An 18,673-nucleotide genomic window follows, 5' to 3' on the forward strand; every position below is an offset into this window, starting at 1 on the left:
AGTAATTCAGGATTTGAAGATTTGAATAAGAAAAAATAATGTGCGGCTCGGTGGTCTAGGGGTATGATTCTCGATTTAGGTGCGAGAGGTCCCGGGTTCAAATCCCGGTCGTGCCCGAAGGTTATACCATTTTGAATCCGATACGATCTAGCTCGCGTTATAAAATTTGCATGAAATAAATAGAGAAAATGTTTACATTATTTCACTGTAATGCGTCTAAAAAGTGGAAATTATTTTCAAGAAATAAAATTGAGTTATTATTTTTTTGACATTTCAAAATAGTGCATAAAAACCTACGATGCAGGATAATATCTGTCATACTACTGACAAATTAAAAATATACAGCCCTAGCGAGGATGTGGCTCGGCTGTTTAGGTTTATGATTCTCGGTTCGGGTGCGAGTTGTCCCGGGTTCAAATCCCGGTCGCGTCAAAAAAATGGAAGTTATTTTCAAGAAATAAAGTTGAGTTATTATTTTTTTGACATTTGAAAATAGTGCATAAAAACGTACGAAGGAGGATAACATCTTTCATAATACTGACAAATTAAAAATATGCAGCCCTTGCGTGGATGTGGCTCGGTGGTCTAGGGGTATGATTCTCGCTTAGGGTGCGAGAGGTCCCGGGTTCAAATCCCGGCCGAGCCCTGCGGGATTTCTTTTGTTCCTTCGTTTGCAAAATGAGAATGATTTAAGAAATATGATTGAACAGAATGAGATTTTTTAAAGCAATTGCTTTATGGAATGAGAAATTATCCGTGAAAAAGTCATTCCTATATATTATCTAACAAAGGGGATGAAATTTAGAGAAATAAGACAAGAATTTTTTTCAAAATATAGCTAGAACTCAAATGACGATTTTTATTTTAGTAATTCAGGATTTGAATAAGAAAAAATAATGTGCGGCTCGTTGGTCTAGGGGTATGATTCTCCCTTTGGGTGCGAGATGTCCCGGGATCAAATCCCGGTCGAGTCCGAAGGTTATACCATTTTGAATCCGATACGATCTAGCATGCGTTATAAAATTTGCTAGAAAAAAATACAGAAAATGTATACATTATTTCACGGTATCGCGTCTAATAAGTAGAAATTATTTTCGAGAAATAAAATTGAGTTATTATTTTTTTGACATTTCAAAATAGTTCATAAAAACCTACGATGGAGGATAATATCTGTCATACTACTGACAAATTAAAAATATGCAGCCCTTGCGTGGATGTGGCTCGGTGGTCTAGGGGTATGATTCTCGCTTCGGGTGCGAGAGGACCCGGTTTCAAATCCCGGCCGAGCCCTGCGGGATTACTTTTGTACCTTCATTTGGAAGATGAGAAAGATTTACCAAATATGAATGAACCGAATGAGATTTTTCAAAGCAATTGTTTTATGGATTGAGAAATTATCCGTGAAAAAGTCATTCCTATATATTATCAAAAAAAAGTGGGTAAAATTTAGAGAAATAAGACAAGAATTTTTGCCAAAATATAGCTCGATCTCAAATGAAGATTTTTATTTTAGTAATTCAGGATTTGAATAAGAAAAAATAATGTGCGGCTCGTTGGTCTAGGGGTATGATTCTCCCTTTGGGTGCGAGAAGTCCCGGGATCAAATCCCGGCCGAGTCCGAAGGTTATACCATTTTGAATCCGATACGATCTAGCAGGCGTTATAAAATTTGCAAGAAAAAAGTAGAGAAAATGTATACATTATTTCACGGTATCGCGTCTAATAAGTAGAAATTATTTTCGAGAAATAAAATTGAGTTATTATTTTTTTGACATTTCAAAATAGTGCATAAAAACCTACGATGGAGGATAATATCTGTCATACTACTGACAAATTAAAAATATGCAGCCCTTGCGTGGATGTGGCTCGGTGGTCTAAGGGTATGATTCTCGCTTAGGTTACGAGAGGTCCCGGGTTCAAATCCCGGCCGAGCCCAGCGGGATTACTTTTGAACCTTCATTTGGAAAATGAGAAAGATTTAACAAATATGAATGAACCGAATGAGATTTTTCAAAGCAATTGTTTTATGGATTGAGAAATTATCTGTGAAAAAGTCATTCCTATATATTATCAAAAAAAGTGGGTAAAATTTAGAGAAATAAGACAAGAATTTTTGCCAAAGTATAGCTCGAACTCAAATGACGATATTTATTATAGTAATTCAGGGTTTGAACAAGAAAAAGCAATGTGCGGCTCGGTGGTCTAGGGGTATGATTCTCGCTTCGGGTGCGAGAGGTCCCGGTTTCAAATCCCGGTCGAGCCCGAAAGTTATACTATTTCGAATCCGAAACGAGCTGGCACGCGTTATAAAATTTGCAAGAAAAAAATAGAGAAAATGTTTACATTAATTCACGGTATCGCGTCTAATAAGTGGAAATTATTTTCAAGAAATAAAATTGAGTTATTATTTTTTTGACATTTCAAAATAGTGCATAAAAACCTACGATGGAGGATAATATCTGTCATACTACTGACAAATTAAAAATATGCAGCCCTTGCGTGGATGTGGCTCGGTGGTCTAAGGGTATGATTCTCGCTTAGGTTACGAGAGGTCCCGGGTTCAAATCCCGGCCGAGCCCAGCGGGATTACTTTTGTACTTTTGTTTGGAAAATGAGAAAGATTTACCAAATATGAATGAACCAAATGAGATTTTTTAAAGCAATTGTTTTATGGATTGAGAAATTATCCGTGAAAAAGTCATTCCTATATATTTTCAAAAAAAGTAGGTAAAATTTAGAGAAATAAGACAAGAATTTTTGGCAAAGTATAGCTCGAACTCAAATGACAATTTTTATTTTAGTAATTCAGGATTTGAAGATTTGAATAAGAAAAAATAATGTGCGGCTCGGTGGTCTAGGGGTATGATTCTCGCTTTGGGTGCGAGAGGTCCCGGGTTCAAATCCCGGTCGAGCCCGAAGGTTATACCATTTTGAATCCGATACGATCTAGCTCGCGTTATAAAATTTGCATGAAATAAATAGAGAAAATGTTTACATTATTTCACGGTAATGCGTCTAAAAAGTGGAAATTATTTTCAAGAAATAAAATCGAGTTATTATTTTTTTGACTTTTGAAAAGAGAGCAAAAAAACGTACGATGGAGGATAATATCTTTCATAATACTGACAAATTAAAAATATGCAGCCCTTGCGTGGATGTGGCTCGGTGGTCTAGGGGTATGATTCTCGCTTAGGGTGCGAGAGGTCCCGGGGTCAAATCCCGGCCGAGCCCTGCGGGATTTCTTTTGTTCCTTCGTTTGCAAAATGAGAAAGATTTAAGAAATATGATTGAACTGAATGAGATTTTTTTAAAGCAATTGCTTTATGGAATGAGAAATTATCCGTGAAAAAGTCATTCCTATATATTATCTAACAAAGGGGGTGAAATTTAGAGAAATAAGACAAGAATTTTTTTCAAAATATAGCTAGAACTCAAATGACGATTTTTATTTTAGTAATGCTGGATTTGAATAAGAAAAAATAATGTGCGGCTCGTTGGTCTAGGGGTATGATTCTCGCTTTGGGTGCGAGAAGTCCCGGGATAAAATCCCGGTCGAGTCCGAAGGTTATAACATTTTGAATCCGATACGATCTAGCATGCGTTATAAAATTTGCAAGAAAAAAGTAGAGAAAATGTATACATTATTTCACGGTATCGCTTCTAATAAGTAGAAATTATTTTCGAGAAATAAAATTGAGTTATTATTTTTTTGACATTTCAAAATAGTGCATAAAAACCTACGATGGAGGATAATATCTGTCATACTACTGACAAATTAAAAATATGCAGCCCTTGCGTGGATGTGGCTCGGTGGTCTAAGGGTATGATTCTCGCTTAGGTTACGAGAGGTCCCGGGTTCAAATCCCGGCCGAGCCCAGCGGGATTACTTTTGAACCTTCATTTGGAAAATGAGAAAGATTTAACAAATATGAATGAACCGAATGAGATTTTTCAAAGCAATTGTTTTATGGATTGAGAAATTATCCGTGAAAAAGTCATTCCTATATATTATCAAAAAAAGTGGGTAAAATTTAGAGAAATAAGACAAGAATTTTTGCCAAAGTATAGCTCGAACTCAAATGACGATATTTATTATAGTAATTCAGGGTTTGAACAAGAAAAAGCAATGTGCGGCTCGGTGGTCTAGGGGTATGATTCTCGCTTCGGGTGCGAGAGGTCCCGGTTTCAAATCCCGGTCGAGCCCGAAAGTTATACTATTTCGAATCCGAAACGAGCTGGCACGCGTTATAAAATTTGCAAGAAAAAAATAGAGAAAATGTTTACATTAATTCACGGTATCGCGTCTAATAAGTGGAAATTATTTTCAAGAAATAAAATTGAGTTATTATTTTTTTGACATTTCAAAATAGTGCATAAAAACCTACGATGGAGGATAATATCTGTCATACTACTGACAAATTAAAAATATGCAGCCCTTGCGTGGATGTGGCTCGGTGGTCTAAGGGTATGATTCTCGCTTAGGTTACGAGAGGTCCCGGGTTCAAATCCCGGCCGAGCCCAGCGGGATTACTTTTGTACTTTTGTTTGGAAAATGAGAAAGATTTACCAAATATGAATGAACCAAATGAGATTTTTTAAAGCAATTGTTTTATGGATTGAGAAATTATCCGTGAAAAAGTCATTCCTATATATTTTCAAAAAAAGTAGGTAAAATTTAGAGAAATAAGACAAGAATTTTTGGCAAAGTATAGCTCGAACTCAAATGACAATTTTTATTTTAGTAATTCAGGATTTGAAGATTTGAATAAGAAAAAATAATGTGCGGCTCGGTGGTCTAGGGGTATGATTCTCGCTTTGGGTGCGAGAGGTCCCGGGTTCAAATCCCGGTCGAGCCCGAAGGTTATACCATTTTGAATCCGATACGATCTAGCTCGCGTTATAAAATTTGCATGAAATAAATAGAGAAAATGTTTACATTATTTCACGGTAATGCGTCTAAAAAGTGGAAATTATTTTCAAGAAATAAAATCGAGTTATTATTTTTTTGACTTTTGAAAAGAGAGCAAAAAAACGTACGATGGAGGATAATATCTTTCATAATACTGACAAATTAAAAATATGCAGCCCTTGCGTGGATGTGGCTCGGTGGTCTAGGGGTATGATTCTCGCTTAGGGTGCGAGAGGTCCCGGGGTCAAATCCCGGCCGAGCCCTGCGGGATTTCTTTTGTTCCTTCGTTTGCAAAATGAGAAAGATTTAAGAAATATGATTGAACTGAATGAGATTTTTTTAAAGCAATTGCTTTATGGAATGAGAAATTATCCGTGAAAAAGTCATTCCTATATATTATCTAACAAAGGGGGTGAAATTTAGAGAAATAAGACAAGAATTTTTTTCAAAATATAGCTAGAACTCAAATGACGATTTTTATTTTAGTAATGCTGGATTTGAATAAGAAAAAATAATGTGCGGCTCGTTGGTCTAGGGGTATGATTCTCGCTTTGGGTGCGAGAAGTCCCGGGATAAAATCCCGGTCGAGTCCGAAGGTTATAACATTTTGAATCCGATACGATCTAGCATGCGTTATAAAATTTGCAAGAAAAAAGTAGAGAAAATGTATACATTATTTCACGGTATCGCTTCTAATAAGTAGAAATTATTTTCGAGAAATAAAATTGAGTTATTATTTTTTTGACATTTCAAAATAGTGCATAAAAACCTACGATGGAGGATAATATCTGTCATACTACTGACAAATTAAAAATATGCAGCCCTTGCGTGGATGTGGCTCGGTGGTCTAAGGGTATGATTCTCGCTTAGGTTACGAGAGGTCCCGGGTTCAAATCCCGGCCGAGCCCAGCGGGATTACTTTTGAACCTTCATTTGGAAAATGAGAAAGATTTAACAAATATGAATGAACCGAATGAGATTTTTCAAAGCAATTGTTTTATGGATTGAGAAATTATCCGTGAAAAAGTCATTCCTATATATTATCAAAAAAAGTGGGTAAAATTTAGAGAAATAAGACAAGAATTTTTGCCAAAGTATAGCTCGAACTCAAATGACGATATTTATTATAGTAATTCAGGGTTTGAACAAGAAAAAGCAATGTGCGGCTCAGTGGTCTAGGGGTATGATTCTCGCTTCGGGTGCGAGAGGTCCCGGTTTCAAATCCCGGTCGAGCCCGAAAGTTATACTATTTCGAATCCGAAACGAGCTGGCACGCGTTATAAAATTTGCAAGAAAAAAATAGAGAAAATGTTTACACTAATTCACGGTATCGCGTCTAATAAGTGGAAATTATTTTCAAGAAATAAAATTGAGTTATTATTTTTTTGACTTTTGAAAAGAGAGCAAAAAAACGTACGATGGAGGATAACATCTTTCATAATACTGACAAATTAAAAATATGCAGCCCTTGCGTGAATGTGGCTCGGTGGTCTAGGGGTATGATTCTCGCTTAGGGTGTGAGAGGTCCCGGGTTCAAATCCCGGCCGAGCCCTGCGGGATTTCTTTTGTTCCTTCGTTTGCAAAATGAGAATGATTTAAGAAATATGATTGAACTGAATGAGATTTTTTAAAGCAATTGCTTTATGGAATGAGAAATTATCCGTGAAAAAGTCATTCCTATATATTATCTAACAAAGGGGGTGAAATTTAGAGAAATAAGACAAGAATTTTTTTCAAAATATAGCTAGAACTCAAATGACGATTTTTATTTTAGTAATTCAGGATTTGAATAAGAAAAAATAATGTGCGGCTCGTTGGTCTAGGGGTATGATTCTCGCTTTGGGTGCGAGAAGTCCCGGGATCAAATCCCGGTCGAGTCCGAAGGTTATACCATTTTGAATCCGATACGATCTAGCAGGCGTTATAAAATTTGCAAGAAAAAAGTAGAGAAAATGTATACATTATTTCACGGTATCGCGTCTAATAAGTAGAAATTATTTTCGAGAAATAAAATTGAGTTATTATTTTTTTGACATTTCAAAATAGTGCATAAAAACCTAAGATGGAGGATAATATCTGTCATACTACTGACAAATTAAAAATATGCAGCCCTTGCGTGGATGTGGCTCGGTGGTCTAGGGGTATGATTCTCGCTTCGGGTGCGAGAGGTCCCGGGTTCAAATCCCGGCCGAGCCCTGCGGGATTACTTTTGTACCTTCATTTGGAAGATGAGAAAGATTTACCAAATATGAATGAATCGAATGAGATTTTTCAAAGCAATTGTTTTATGGATTGAGAAATTATCCGTGAAAAAGTCATTCCTACATATTATCAAAAAAAGTGGGTAAAATTTAGAGAAATAAGACAAGAATTTTTGCCAAAATATAGCTCGATTTCAAATGAAGATTTTTATTACAGTAATTCAGAATTTGAATAAGAAAATATAATGTGAGGCTCGGTGGTCTAGGGGTACGATTCTCGCTTCGGGTGCGAGAGATTCCGGGTTAAAATCCCGGTCGAGCCCGAAAGTTATACTATTTTGAATCTGAAACGAGCTAGCACGCGTTATAAAATTTGCAAGAAAAAAATAGAGAAAATGTATACATTATTTCACGGTATCGCGTCGAATAAGTAGAAATTATTTTCGAGAAATAAAATTGAGTTATTATTTTTTTGACATTTCAAAATAGTGCATAAAAACCTACGATGGAGGATAATATCTGTCATACTACTGACAAATTAAAAATATGCAGCCCTTGCGTGGATGTGGCTCGGTGGTCTAGGGGTATGATTCTCGCTTAGGGTGCGAGAGGTCCCGGGTTCAAATCCAGGCCGAGCCCAGCGGGATTACTTTTGTACCTTTGTTTGGAAAATGAGAAAGATTTACCAAATATGAATGAGCCAAATGAGATTTTTTAAAGCAATTGTTTTATGGATTGAGAAATTATCCGTGAAAAAGTCATTCCTATATATTTTCTAAAAAAGTAGGTAAAATTTAGAGAAATAAGACAAGAATTTTTGGCAAAGTATAGCTCGAACTCAAATGACAATTTTTATTTTAGTAATTCAGGATTTGAAGATTTGAATAAGAAAAAATAATGTGCGGCTCGGTGGTCTAGGGGTATGATTCTCGATTTAGGTGCGAGAGGTCCCGGGTTCAAATCCCGGTCGAGCCCGAAGGTTATACCATTTTGAATCCGATACGATCTAGCTCGCGTTATAAAATTTGCATGAAATAAATAGAGAAAATGTTTACATTATTTCACTGTAATGCGTCTAAAAAGTGGAAATTATTTTCAAGAAATAAAATTGAGTTATTATTTTTTTGACATTTCAAAATAGTGCATAAAAACCTACGATGGAGGATAATATCTGTCATACTACTGACAAATTAAAAATATACAGCCCTAGCGAGGATGTGGCTTGGCTGTTTAGGTTTATGATTCTCGGTTCGGGTGCGAGTTGTCCCGGGTTCAAATCCCGGTCGCGTCAAAAAAATGGAAGTTATTTTCAAGAAATAAAGTTGAGTTATTATTTTTTTGACATTTGAAAATAGTGCATAAAAACGTACGAAGGAGGATAACATCTTTCATAATACTGACAAATTAAAAATATGCAGCCCTTGCGTGGATGTGGCTCGGTGGTCTAGGGGTATGATTCTCGCTTAGGGTGCGAGAGGTCCCGGGTTCAAATCCCGGCCGAGCCCTGCGGGATTTCTTTTGTTCCTTCGTTTGCAAAATGAGAATGATTTAAGAAATATGATTGAACTGAATGAGATTTTTTAAAGCAATTGCTTTATGGAATGAGAAATTATCCGTGAAAAAGTCATTCCTATATATTATCTAACAAAGGGGATGAAATTTAGAGAAATATGACAAGAATTTTTTTCAAAATATAGCTAGAACTCAAATGACGATTTTTATTTTAGTAATTCAGGATTTGAATAAGAAAAAATAATGTGCGGCTCGTTGGTCTAGGGGTATGATTCTCCCTTTGGGTGCGAGATGTCCCGGGATCAAATCCCGGTCGAGTCCGAAGGTTATACCATTTTGAATCCGATACGATCTAGCATGCGTTATAAAATTTGCAAGAAAAAAATACAGAAAATGTATACATTATTTCACGGTATCGCGTCTAATAAGTAGAAATTATTTTCGAGAAATAAAATTGAGTTATTATTTTTTTGACATTTCAAAATAGTTCATAAAAACCTACGATGGAGGATAATATCTGTCATACTACTGACAAATTAAAAATATGCAGCCCTTGCGTGGATGTGGCTCGGTGGTCTAGGGGTATGATTCTCGCTTCGGGTGCGAGAGGTCCCGGTTTCAAATCCCGGCCGAGCCCTGCGGGATTACTTTTGTACCTTCATTTGGAAGATGAGAAAGATTTACCAAATATGAATGAACCGAATGAGATTTTTCAAAGCAATTGTTTTATGGATTGAGAAATTATCCGTGAAAAAGTCATTCCTATATATTATCAAAAAAAAGTGGGTAAAATTTAGAGAAATAAGACAAGAATTTTTGCCAAAATATAGCTCGATCTCAAATGAAGATTTTTATTTTAGTAATTCAGGATTTGAATAAGAAAAAGTAATGTGCGGCTCGTTGGTCTAGGGGTATGATTCTCCCTTTGGGTGCGAGAAGTCCCGGGATCAAATCCCGGCCGAGTCCGAAGGTTATACCATTTTGAATCCGATACGATCTAGCAGGCGTTATAAAATTTGCAAGAAAAAAGTAGAGAAAATGTATACATTATTTCACGGTATCGCGTCTAATAAGTAGAAATTATTTTCGAGAAATAAAATTGAGTTATTATTTTTTTGACATTTCAAAATAGTGCATAAAAACCTACGATGGAGGATAATATCTGTCATACTACTGACAAATTAAAAATATGCAGCCCTTGCGTGGATGTGGCTCGGTGGTCTAGGGGTATGATTCTCGCTTCGGGTGCGAGAGGTCCCGGGTTCAAATCCCGGCCGAGCCCTGCGGGATTACTTTTGTACCTTCATTTGGAAGATGAGAAAGATTTACCAAATATGAATGAATCGAATGAGATTTTTCAAAGCAATTGTTTTATGGATTGAGAAATTATCCGTGAAAAAGTCATTCCTACATATTATCAAAAAAAGTGGGTAAAATTTAGAGAAATAAGACAAGAATTTTTGCCAAAATATAGCTCGATTTCAAATGAAGATTTTTATTACAGTAATTCAGAATTTGAATAAGAAAATATAATGTGAGGCTCGGTGGTCTAGGGGTACGATTCTCGCTTCGGGTGCGAGAGATTCCGGGTTAAAATCCCGGTCGAGCCCGAAAGTTATACTATTTTGAATCTGAAACGAGCTAGCACGCGTTATAAAATTTGCAAGAAAAAAATAGAGAAAATGTATACATTATTTCACGGTATCGCGTCGAATAAGTAGGAATTATTTTCGAGAAATAAAATTGAGTTATTATTTTTTTGACATTTCAAAATAGTGCATAAAAACCTACGATGGAGGATAATATCTGTCATACTACTGACAAATTAAAAATATGCAGCCCTTGCGTGGATGTGGCTCGGTGGTCTAGGGGTATGATTCTCGCTTAGGGTGCGAGAGGTCCCGGGTTCAAATCCAGGCCGAACCCAGCGGGATTACTTTTGTACCTTTGTTTGGAAAATGAGAAAGATTTACCAAATATGAATGAGCCAAATGAGATTTTTTAAAGCAATTGTTTTATGGATTGAGAAATTATCCGTGAAAAAGTCATTCCTATATATTTTCTAAAAAAGTAGGTAAAATTTAGAGAAATAAGACAAGAATTTTTGGCAAAGTATAGCTCGAACTCAAATGACAATTTTTATTTTAGTAATTCAGGATTTGAAGATTTGAATAAGAAAAAATAATGTGCGGCTCGGTGGTCTAGGGGTATGATTCTCGATTTAGGTGCGAGAGGTCCCGGGTTCAAATCCCGGTCGAGCCCGAAGGTTATACCATTTTGAATCCGATACGATCTAGCTCGCGTTATAAAATTTGCATGAAATAAATAGAGAAAATGTTTACATTATTTCACTGTAATGCGTCTAAAAAGTGGAAATTATTTTCAAGAAATAAAATTGAGTTATTATTTTTTTGACATTTCAAAATAGTGCATAAAAACCTACGATGGAGGATAATATCTGTCATACTACTGACAAATTAAAAATATACAGCCCTAGCGAGGATGTGGCTCGGCTGTTTAGGTTTATGATTCTCGGTTCGGGTGCGAGTTGTCCCGGTTTCAAATCCCGGTCGCGTCAAAAAAATGGAAGTTATTTTCAAGAAATAAAGTTGAGTTATTATTTTTTTGACATTTGAAAATAGTGCATAAAAACGTACGAAGGAGGATAACATCTTTCATAATACTGACAAATTAAAAATATGCAGCCCTTGCGTGGATGTGGCTCGGTGGTCTAGGGGTATGATTCTCGCTTAGGGTGCGAGAGGTCCCGGGTTCAAATCCCGGCCGAGCCCTGCGGGATTTCTTTTGTTCCTTCGTTTGCAAAATGAGAATGATTTAAGAAATATGATTGAACTGAATGAGATTTTTTAAAGCAATTGCTTTATGGAATGAGAAATTATCCGTGAAAAAGTCATTCCTATATATTATCTAACAAAGGGGATGAAATTTAGAGAAATAAGACAAGAATTTTTTTCAAAATATAGCTAGAACTCAAATGACGATTTTTATTTTAGTAATTCAGGATTTGAATAAGAAAAAATAATGTGCGGCTCGTTGGTCTAGGGGTATGATTCTCCCTTTGGGTGCGAGATGTCCCGGGATCAAATCCCGGTCGAGTCCGAAGGTTATACCATTTTGAATCCGATACGATCTAGCATGCGTTATAAAATTTGCAAGAAAAAAATACAGAAAATGTATACATTATTTCACGGTATCGCGTCTAATAAGTAGAAATTATTTTCGAGAAATAAAATTGAGTTATTATTTTTTTGACATTTCAAAATAGTTCATAAAAACCTACGATGGAGGATAATATCTGTCATACTACTGACAAATTAAAAATATGCAGCCCTTGCGTGGATGTGGCTCGGTGGTCTAGGGGTATGATTCTCGCTTCGGGTGCGAGAGGTCCCGGTTTCAAATCCCGGCCGAGCCCTGCGGGATTACTTTTGTACCTTCATTTGGAAGATGAGAAAGATTTACCAAATATGAATGAACCGAATGAGATTTTTCAAAGCAATTGTTTTATGGATTGAGAAATTATCCGTGAAAAAGTCATTCCTATATATTATCAAAAAAAAGTGGGTAAAATTTAGAGAAATAAGACAAGAATTTTTGCCAAAATATAGCTCGATCTCAAATGAAGATTTTTATTTTAGTAATTCAGGATTTGAATAAGAAAAAATAATGTGCGGCTCGTTGGTCTAGGGGTATGATTCTCCCTTTGGGTGCGAGAAGTCCCGGGATCAAATCCCGGCCGAGTCCGAAGGTTATACCATTTTGAATCCGATACGATCTAGCAGGCGTTATAAAATTTGCAAGAAAAAAGTAGAGAAAATGTATACATTATTTCACGGTATCGCGTCTAATAAGTAGAAATTATTTTCGAGAAATAAAATTGAGTTATTATTTTTTTGACATTTCAAAATAGTGCATAAAAACCTACGATGGAGGATAATATCTGTCATACTACTGACAAATTAAAAATATGCAGCCCTTGCGTGGATGTGGCTCGGTGGTCTAGGGGTATGATTCTCGCTTCGGGTGCGAGAGGTCCCGGGTTCAAATCCCGGCCGAGCCCTGCGGGATTACTTTTGTACCTTCATTTGGAAGATGAGAAAGATTTACCAAATATGAATGAATCGAATGAGATTTTTCAAAGCAATTGTTTTATGGATTGAGAAATTATCCGTGAAAAAGTCATTCCTATATATTATCAAAAAAAGTGGGTAAAATTTAGAGAAATAAGACAAGAATTTTTGCCAAAATATAGCTCGATCTCAAATGAAGATTTTTATTACAGTAATTCAGAATTTGAATAAGAAAAAGTAAAGTGCGGCTCGGTGGTCTAGGGGTACGATTCTCGCTTCGGGAGCGAGAGATCCCGGATTAAAATCCCGGTCGAGCCCGAAAGTTATACTATTTTGAATCTGAAACGAGCTAGCACGCGTTATAAAATTTGCAAGAAAAAAATAGAGAAAATGTATACATTATTTCACGGTATCGCGTCGAATAAGTAGAAATTATTTTCGAGAAATAAAATTGAGTTATTATTTTTTTGACATTTCAAAATAGTGCATAAAAACCTACGATGGAGGATAATATCTGTCATACTACTGACAAATTAAAAATATGCAGCCCTTGCGTGGATGTGGCTCGGTGGTCTAGGGGTATGATTCTCGCTTCGGGTGCGAGAGGTCCCGGTTTCAAATCCCGGCCGAGCCCTGCGGGATTACTTTTGTACCTTCATTTGGAAGATGAGAAAGATTTACCAAATATGAATGAACCGAATGAGATTTTTCAAAGCAATTGTTTTATGGATTGAGAAATTATCCGTGAAAAAGTCATTCCTATATATTATCAAAAAAAAGTGGGTAAAATTTAGAGAAATAAGACAAGAATTTTTGCCAAAATATAGCTCGATCTCAAATGAAGATTTTTATTTTAGTAATTCAGGATTTGAATAAGAAAAAATAATGTGCGGCTCGTTGGTCTAGGGGTATGATTCTCCCTTTGGGTGCGAGAAGTCCCGGGATCAAATCCCGGCCGAGTCCGAAGGTTATACCATTTTGAATCCGATACGATCTAGCAGGCGTTATAAAATTTGCAAGAAAAAAGTAGAGAAAATGTATACATTATTTCACGGTATCGCGTCTAATAAGTAGAAATTATTTTCGAGAAATAAAATTGAGTTATTATTTTTTTGACATTTCAAAATAGTGCATAAAAACCTACGATGGAGGATAATATCTGTCATACTACTGACAAATTAAAAATATGCAGCCCTTGCGTGGATGTGGCTCGGTGGTCTAGGGGTATGATTCTCGCTTCGGGTGCGAGAGGTCCCGGGTTCAAATCCCGGCCGAGCCCTGCGGGATTACTTTTGTACCTTCATTTGGAAGATGAGAAAGATTTACCAAATATGAATGAATCGAATGAGATTTTTCAAAGCAATTGTTTTATGGATTGAGAAATTATCCGTGAAAAAGTCATTCCTATATATTATCAAAAAAAGTGGGTAAAATTTAGAGAAATAAGACAAGAATTTTTGCCAAAATATAGCTCGATCTCAAATGAAGATTTTTATTACAGTAATTCAGAATTTGAATAAGAAAAAGTAAAGTGCGGCTCGGTGGTCTAGGGGTACGATTCTCGCTTCGGGAGCGAGAGATCCCGGATTAAAATCCCGGTCGAGCCCGAAAGTTATACTATTTTGAATCTGAAACGAGCTAGCACGCGTTATAAAATTTGCAAGAAAAAAATAGAGAAAATGTATACATTATTTCACGGTATCGCGTCGAATAAGTAGAAATTATTTTCGAGAAATAAAATTGAGTTATTATTTTTTTGACATTTCAAAATAGTGCATAAAAACCTACGATGGAGGATAATATCTGTCATACTACTGACAAATTAAAAATATGCAGCCCTTGCGTGGATGTGGCTCGGTGGTCTAGGGGTATGATTCTCGCTTAGGGTGCGAGAGGTCCCGGGTTCAAATCCAGGCCGAGCCCAGCGGGATTACTTTTGTACCTTTGTTTGGAAAATGAGAAAGATTTACCAAATATGAATGAGCCAAATGAGATTTTTTAAAGCAATTGTTTTATGGATTGAGAAATTATCCGTGAAAAAGTCATTCCTATATATTTTCTAAAAAAGTAGGTAAAATTTAGAGAAATAAGACAAGAATTTTAGGCAAAGTATAGCTCGAACTCAAATGACAATTTTTATTTTAGTAATTCAGGATTTGAAGATTTGAATAAGAAAAAATAATGTGCGGCTCGGTGGTCTAGGGGTATGATTCTCGCTTTGGGTGCGAGAGGTCCCGGGTTCAAATCCCGGTCGAGCCCGAAGGTTATACCATTTTGAATCCGATACGATCTAGCTCGCGTTATAAAATTTGCATGAAATAAATAGAGAAAATGTTTACATTATTTCACGGTAATGCGTCTAAAAAGCGGAAATTATTTTCAAGAAATAAAATTGAGTTATTATTTTTTTGACATTTCAAAATAGTGCATAAAAACCTACGATGGAGGATAATATCTGTCATACTACTGACAAATTAAAAATATACAGCCCTAGCGAGGATGTGGCTCGGCTGTTTAGGTTTATGATTCTCGGTTCGGGTGCGAGTTGTCCCGGGTTCAAATCCCGGTCGCGTCAAAAAAATGGAAGTTATTTTCAAGAAATAAAGTTGAGTTATTATTTTTTTGACATTTGAAAATAGTGCATAAAAACGTACGAAGGAGGATAACATCTTTCATAATACTGACAAATTAAAAATATGCAGCCCTTGCGTGGATGTGGCTCGGTGGTCTAGGGGTATGATTCTCGCTTAGGGTGCGAGAGGTCCCGGGTTCAAATCCCGGCCGAGCCCTGCGGGATTTCTTTTGTTCCTTCGTTTGCAAAATGAGAATGATTTAAGAAATATGATTGAACTGAATGAGATTTTTTAAAGCAATTGCTTTATGGAATGAGAAATTATCCGTGAAAAAGTCATTCCTATATATTATCTAACAAAGGGGGTGAAATTTAGAGAAATAAGACAAGAATTTTTTTCAAAATATAGCTAGAACTCAAATGACGATTTTTATTTTAGTAATTCAGGATTTGAATAAGAAAAAATAATGTGCGGCTCGTTGGTCTAGGGGTATGATTCTCGCTTTGGGTGCGAGAAGTCCCGGGATCAAATCCCGGTCGAGTCCGAAGGTTATACCATTTTGAATCCGATACGATCTAGCATGCGTTATAAAATTTGCAAGAAAAAAGTAGAGAAAATGTATACATTATTTCACGGTATCGCGTCTAATAAGTAGAAATTATTTTCGAGAAATAAAATTGAGTTATTATTTTTTTGGCATTTCAAAATAGTGCATAAAAACCTACGATGGAGGATAATATCTGTCATACTACTGACAAATTAAAAATATGCAGCCCTTGCGTGGATGTGGCTCGGTGGTCTAGGGGTATGATTCTCGCTTTGGGTGCGAGAGGTCCCGGGTTCAAATCCCGGCCGAGCCCTGCGGGATTACTTTTGTACCTTCATTTGGAAGATGAGAAAGATTTACCAAATATGAATGAATCGAATGAGATTTTTCAAAGCAATTGTTTTATGGATTGAGAAATTATCCGTGAAAAAGTCATTCCTATATATTATCAAAAAAAGTGGGTAAAATTTAGAGAAATAAGAAAAGAATTTTTGCCAAAATATAGCTCGATCTCAAATGAAGATTTTTATTTTAGTAATTCAGGATTTGAATAAGAAAAAATAATGTGCGGCTCGTTGGTCTAGGGGTATGATTCTCCCTTTGGGTGCCAGATGTCCCGGGATCAAATCCCGGTCGAGTCCGAAGGTTATACCATTTTGAATCCGATACGATCTAGCATGCGTTATAAAATTTGCAAGAAAAAAATATAGAAAATGTATACATTTTTTCACGGTATCGCATCTAATAAGTAGAAATTATTTTCGAGAAATAAAATTGAGTTATTATTTTTTTGACATTTCAAAATAGTGCATAAAAACCAACGATGGAGGATAATATCTGCCATACTACTGACAAATTAAAAATATGCAGCCCTTGCGTGGATGTGGCTCGGTGGTCTAAGGGTATGATTCTCGCTTAGGTTGCGAGAGGTCCCGGGTTCAAATCCCTGCCGAGCCCAGCGGGATTACTTTTGTACCTTTGTTTGGAAAATGAGAAAGATTTACCAAATATGAATGAACCAAATGAGATTTTTTAAAGCAATTGTTTTATGGATTGAGAAATTATCCGTGAAAAAGTCATTCCTATATTTTTTCTAAAAATGTGGGTAAAATTTAGAGATATAAGACGAGAATTTTTGGCAAAGTATAGCTCGAACTCAAATGACGATTTTTATTACAGTAATTCAGAATTTGAATAAGAAAATATAATGTGAGGCTCGGTGGTCTAGGGGTCTGATTCTCGCTTCGGGTGCGAGAGATCCCGGGTTCAAATCCCGGTCGAGCCCGAAAGTTATACTATTTTGAATCTGAAACGAGCTAGCACGCGTTATAAAATTTGCAAGAAAAAAATAGAGAAAATGTATACATTATTTCACGGTATCGCGTCTAATAAGTAGAAATTATTTTCGAGAAATAAAATTGAGTTATTATTTTTTTGACATTTCAAAATAGTGCATAAAAACCTACGATGGAGGATAATATCTGTCAAACTACTGACAAATTAAAAATATGCAGCCCTTGCACAGATGTGGCTCGGTGGTCTAGGGGTATGATTCTCGCTTAAGGTGCGAGAGGTCCCGGGTACAAATCCCGGCCGATCCCTGCGGGATTACTTTTGTTCCTTCGTTTGCAAAATGAGAAAGATTTAAGAAATATGATTGAACTGAATGAGATTTTTTAAAGCAATTGCTTCATGGAATGAGAAATTATCCGTGAAAAAGTCATTCCTATATATTATCTAAAAAAGGGGGTGAAATTTAGAGAAATAAGACAAGAATTTTTTTCAAAATATAGCTAGAACTCAAATGACGATTTTTATTTTAGTAATTCAGGATTTGAATAAGAAAAATTAATGTGCGGCTTGTTGGTCTAGGGGTATGATTCTCGCTTTGGGCGCGAGAGGTTTTGGGTTCAAATCCCGGCCGAGCCCAGCGGGATTACTTTTGTACCTTCGTGTGGAAAATGAGAAAGATTTTCCAAATATGAATGAGCCAAATGAGATTTTTTAAAGCAATTGCTTCATGGAATGAGAAATTATCCGTGAAAAAGTCATTCCTATATATTATCTAAAAAAGGGGGTGAAATTTAGAGAAATAAGACAAGAATTTTTGGCAAAGTATAGCTCGATCTCAAATGAAGATTTTTATTTTAGTAATTCAGGATTTGAATAAGAAAAAATAATGTGCGGCGTGTTGGTCTAGGGGTATGATTCTCGCTTTGGGTGCGAGATGTCCCGGGATCAAATCCCGGACGAGTCCGAAGGTTATACCATTTTGAATCCGATACGATCTAGCATGCGTTATAAAATTTGCAAGAAAAAAATATAGAAAATGTATACATTATTTCACGGTATCGCATCTAATAAGTAGAAATTATTTTCGAGAAATAAAATTGAGTTATTATTTTTTTGACATTTCAAAATAGTGCATAAAAACCAACGATGGAGGATAATATCTGCCATACTTCTGACAAATTAAAAATATGCAGCCCTTGCGTGGATGTGGCTCGGTGGTCTAAGGGTATGATTCTCGCTTAGGTTGCGAGAGGTCCCGGGTTCAAATCCCGGCCGAGCCCAGCGGGATTACTTTTGTACCTTTGTTTGGAAAATGAGAAAGATTTACCAAATATGAATGAACCAAATGAGATTTTTTAAAGCAATTGTTTTATGGATTGAGAAATTATCCGTGAAAAAGTCATTCCTATATTTTTTCTAAAAAAGTGGGTAAAATTTAGAGATATAAACACGAGAATTTTTGGCAAAGTATAGCTCGAACTCAAATGACGATTTTTATTACAGTAATTCAGAATTTGAATAAGAAAATATAATGTGAGGCTCGGTGG

The 18,673-nt window shown here is 36.0% G+C and overlaps 1 protein-coding gene and 27 non-coding genes across 31 annotated transcripts in view; all 28 read left to right on the forward strand.

The window, feature by feature from the left end:
- The window catches only part of LOC107438559 (excitatory amino acid transporter), a 145,180-nt gene that overhangs the window by 51,739 nt on the left and 74,768 nt on the right, over positions 1–18,673 (forward strand). The gene's annotated exons all lie outside the window — the stretch shown is intronic.
- TRNAP-AGG (transfer RNA proline (anticodon AGG)) lies at positions 575–646 on the forward strand. The gene has a single exon. It is a non-coding gene; the product is annotated as a tRNA-Pro (tRNA).
- Positions 1,219–1,290, forward strand: TRNAP-CGG (transfer RNA proline (anticodon CGG)). Its single transcript has one exon. It is a non-coding gene; the product is annotated as a tRNA-Pro (tRNA).
- On the forward strand, positions 2,192–2,263 carry TRNAP-CGG (transfer RNA proline (anticodon CGG)). The gene has a single exon. It is a non-coding gene; the product is annotated as a tRNA-Pro (tRNA).
- TRNAP-UGG (transfer RNA proline (anticodon UGG)) lies at positions 2,844–2,915 on the forward strand. Its single transcript has one exon. It is a non-coding gene; the product is annotated as a tRNA-Pro (tRNA).
- TRNAP-AGG (transfer RNA proline (anticodon AGG)) lies at positions 3,160–3,231 on the forward strand. Its single transcript has one exon. It is a non-coding gene; the product is annotated as a tRNA-Pro (tRNA).
- Positions 4,133–4,204, forward strand: TRNAP-CGG (transfer RNA proline (anticodon CGG)). Its single transcript has one exon. It is a non-coding gene; the product is annotated as a tRNA-Pro (tRNA).
- On the forward strand, positions 4,785–4,856 carry TRNAP-UGG (transfer RNA proline (anticodon UGG)). Its single transcript has one exon. It is a non-coding gene; the product is annotated as a tRNA-Pro (tRNA).
- TRNAP-AGG (transfer RNA proline (anticodon AGG)) lies at positions 5,101–5,172 on the forward strand. The gene has a single exon. It is a non-coding gene; the product is annotated as a tRNA-Pro (tRNA).
- Positions 6,390–6,461, forward strand: TRNAP-AGG (transfer RNA arginine (anticodon CCU)). The gene has a single exon. It is a non-coding gene; the product is annotated as a tRNA-Pro (tRNA).
- Positions 7,034–7,105, forward strand: TRNAP-CGG (transfer RNA proline (anticodon CGG)). The gene has a single exon. It is a non-coding gene; the product is annotated as a tRNA-Pro (tRNA).
- TRNAP-AGG (transfer RNA proline (anticodon AGG)) lies at positions 7,678–7,749 on the forward strand. Its single transcript has one exon. It is a non-coding gene; the product is annotated as a tRNA-Pro (tRNA).
- TRNAL-UAG (transfer RNA leucine (anticodon UAG)) lies at positions 8,014–8,085 on the forward strand. Its single transcript has one exon. It is a non-coding gene; the product is annotated as a tRNA-Leu (tRNA).
- TRNAP-AGG (transfer RNA proline (anticodon AGG)) lies at positions 8,544–8,615 on the forward strand. Its single transcript has one exon. It is a non-coding gene; the product is annotated as a tRNA-Pro (tRNA).
- Positions 9,188–9,259, forward strand: TRNAP-CGG (transfer RNA proline (anticodon CGG)). The gene has a single exon. It is a non-coding gene; the product is annotated as a tRNA-Pro (tRNA).
- Positions 9,833–9,904, forward strand: TRNAP-CGG (transfer RNA proline (anticodon CGG)). The gene has a single exon. It is a non-coding gene; the product is annotated as a tRNA-Pro (tRNA).
- On the forward strand, positions 10,813–10,884 carry TRNAL-UAG (transfer RNA leucine (anticodon UAG)). The gene has a single exon. It is a non-coding gene; the product is annotated as a tRNA-Leu (tRNA).
- TRNAP-AGG (transfer RNA proline (anticodon AGG)) lies at positions 11,343–11,414 on the forward strand. Its single transcript has one exon. It is a non-coding gene; the product is annotated as a tRNA-Pro (tRNA).
- On the forward strand, positions 11,987–12,058 carry TRNAP-CGG (transfer RNA proline (anticodon CGG)). The gene has a single exon. It is a non-coding gene; the product is annotated as a tRNA-Pro (tRNA).
- TRNAP-CGG (transfer RNA proline (anticodon CGG)) lies at positions 12,632–12,703 on the forward strand. The gene has a single exon. It is a non-coding gene; the product is annotated as a tRNA-Pro (tRNA).
- Positions 13,276–13,347, forward strand: TRNAP-CGG (transfer RNA proline (anticodon CGG)). The gene has a single exon. It is a non-coding gene; the product is annotated as a tRNA-Pro (tRNA).
- Positions 13,921–13,992, forward strand: TRNAP-CGG (transfer RNA proline (anticodon CGG)). Its single transcript has one exon. It is a non-coding gene; the product is annotated as a tRNA-Pro (tRNA).
- On the forward strand, positions 14,565–14,636 carry TRNAP-AGG (transfer RNA proline (anticodon AGG)). Its single transcript has one exon. It is a non-coding gene; the product is annotated as a tRNA-Pro (tRNA).
- On the forward strand, positions 14,901–14,972 carry TRNAP-UGG (transfer RNA proline (anticodon UGG)). The gene has a single exon. It is a non-coding gene; the product is annotated as a tRNA-Pro (tRNA).
- On the forward strand, positions 15,431–15,502 carry TRNAP-AGG (transfer RNA proline (anticodon AGG)). Its single transcript has one exon. It is a non-coding gene; the product is annotated as a tRNA-Pro (tRNA).
- TRNAP-UGG (transfer RNA proline (anticodon UGG)) lies at positions 16,075–16,146 on the forward strand. The gene has a single exon. It is a non-coding gene; the product is annotated as a tRNA-Pro (tRNA).
- On the forward strand, positions 17,047–17,118 carry TRNAP-CGG (transfer RNA proline (anticodon CGG)). The gene has a single exon. It is a non-coding gene; the product is annotated as a tRNA-Pro (tRNA).
- On the forward strand, positions 18,335–18,406 carry TRNAP-AGG (transfer RNA proline (anticodon AGG)). The gene has a single exon. It is a non-coding gene; the product is annotated as a tRNA-Pro (tRNA).

This window comes from Parasteatoda tepidariorum, chromosome 11, assembly GCF_982258835.1.
Source record: "Parasteatoda tepidariorum strain Cologne lab strain chromosome 11, Ptep-v5.0, whole genome shotgun sequence".
Taxonomy (NCBI): domain Eukaryota; kingdom Metazoa; phylum Arthropoda; class Arachnida; order Araneae; family Theridiidae; genus Parasteatoda; species Parasteatoda tepidariorum.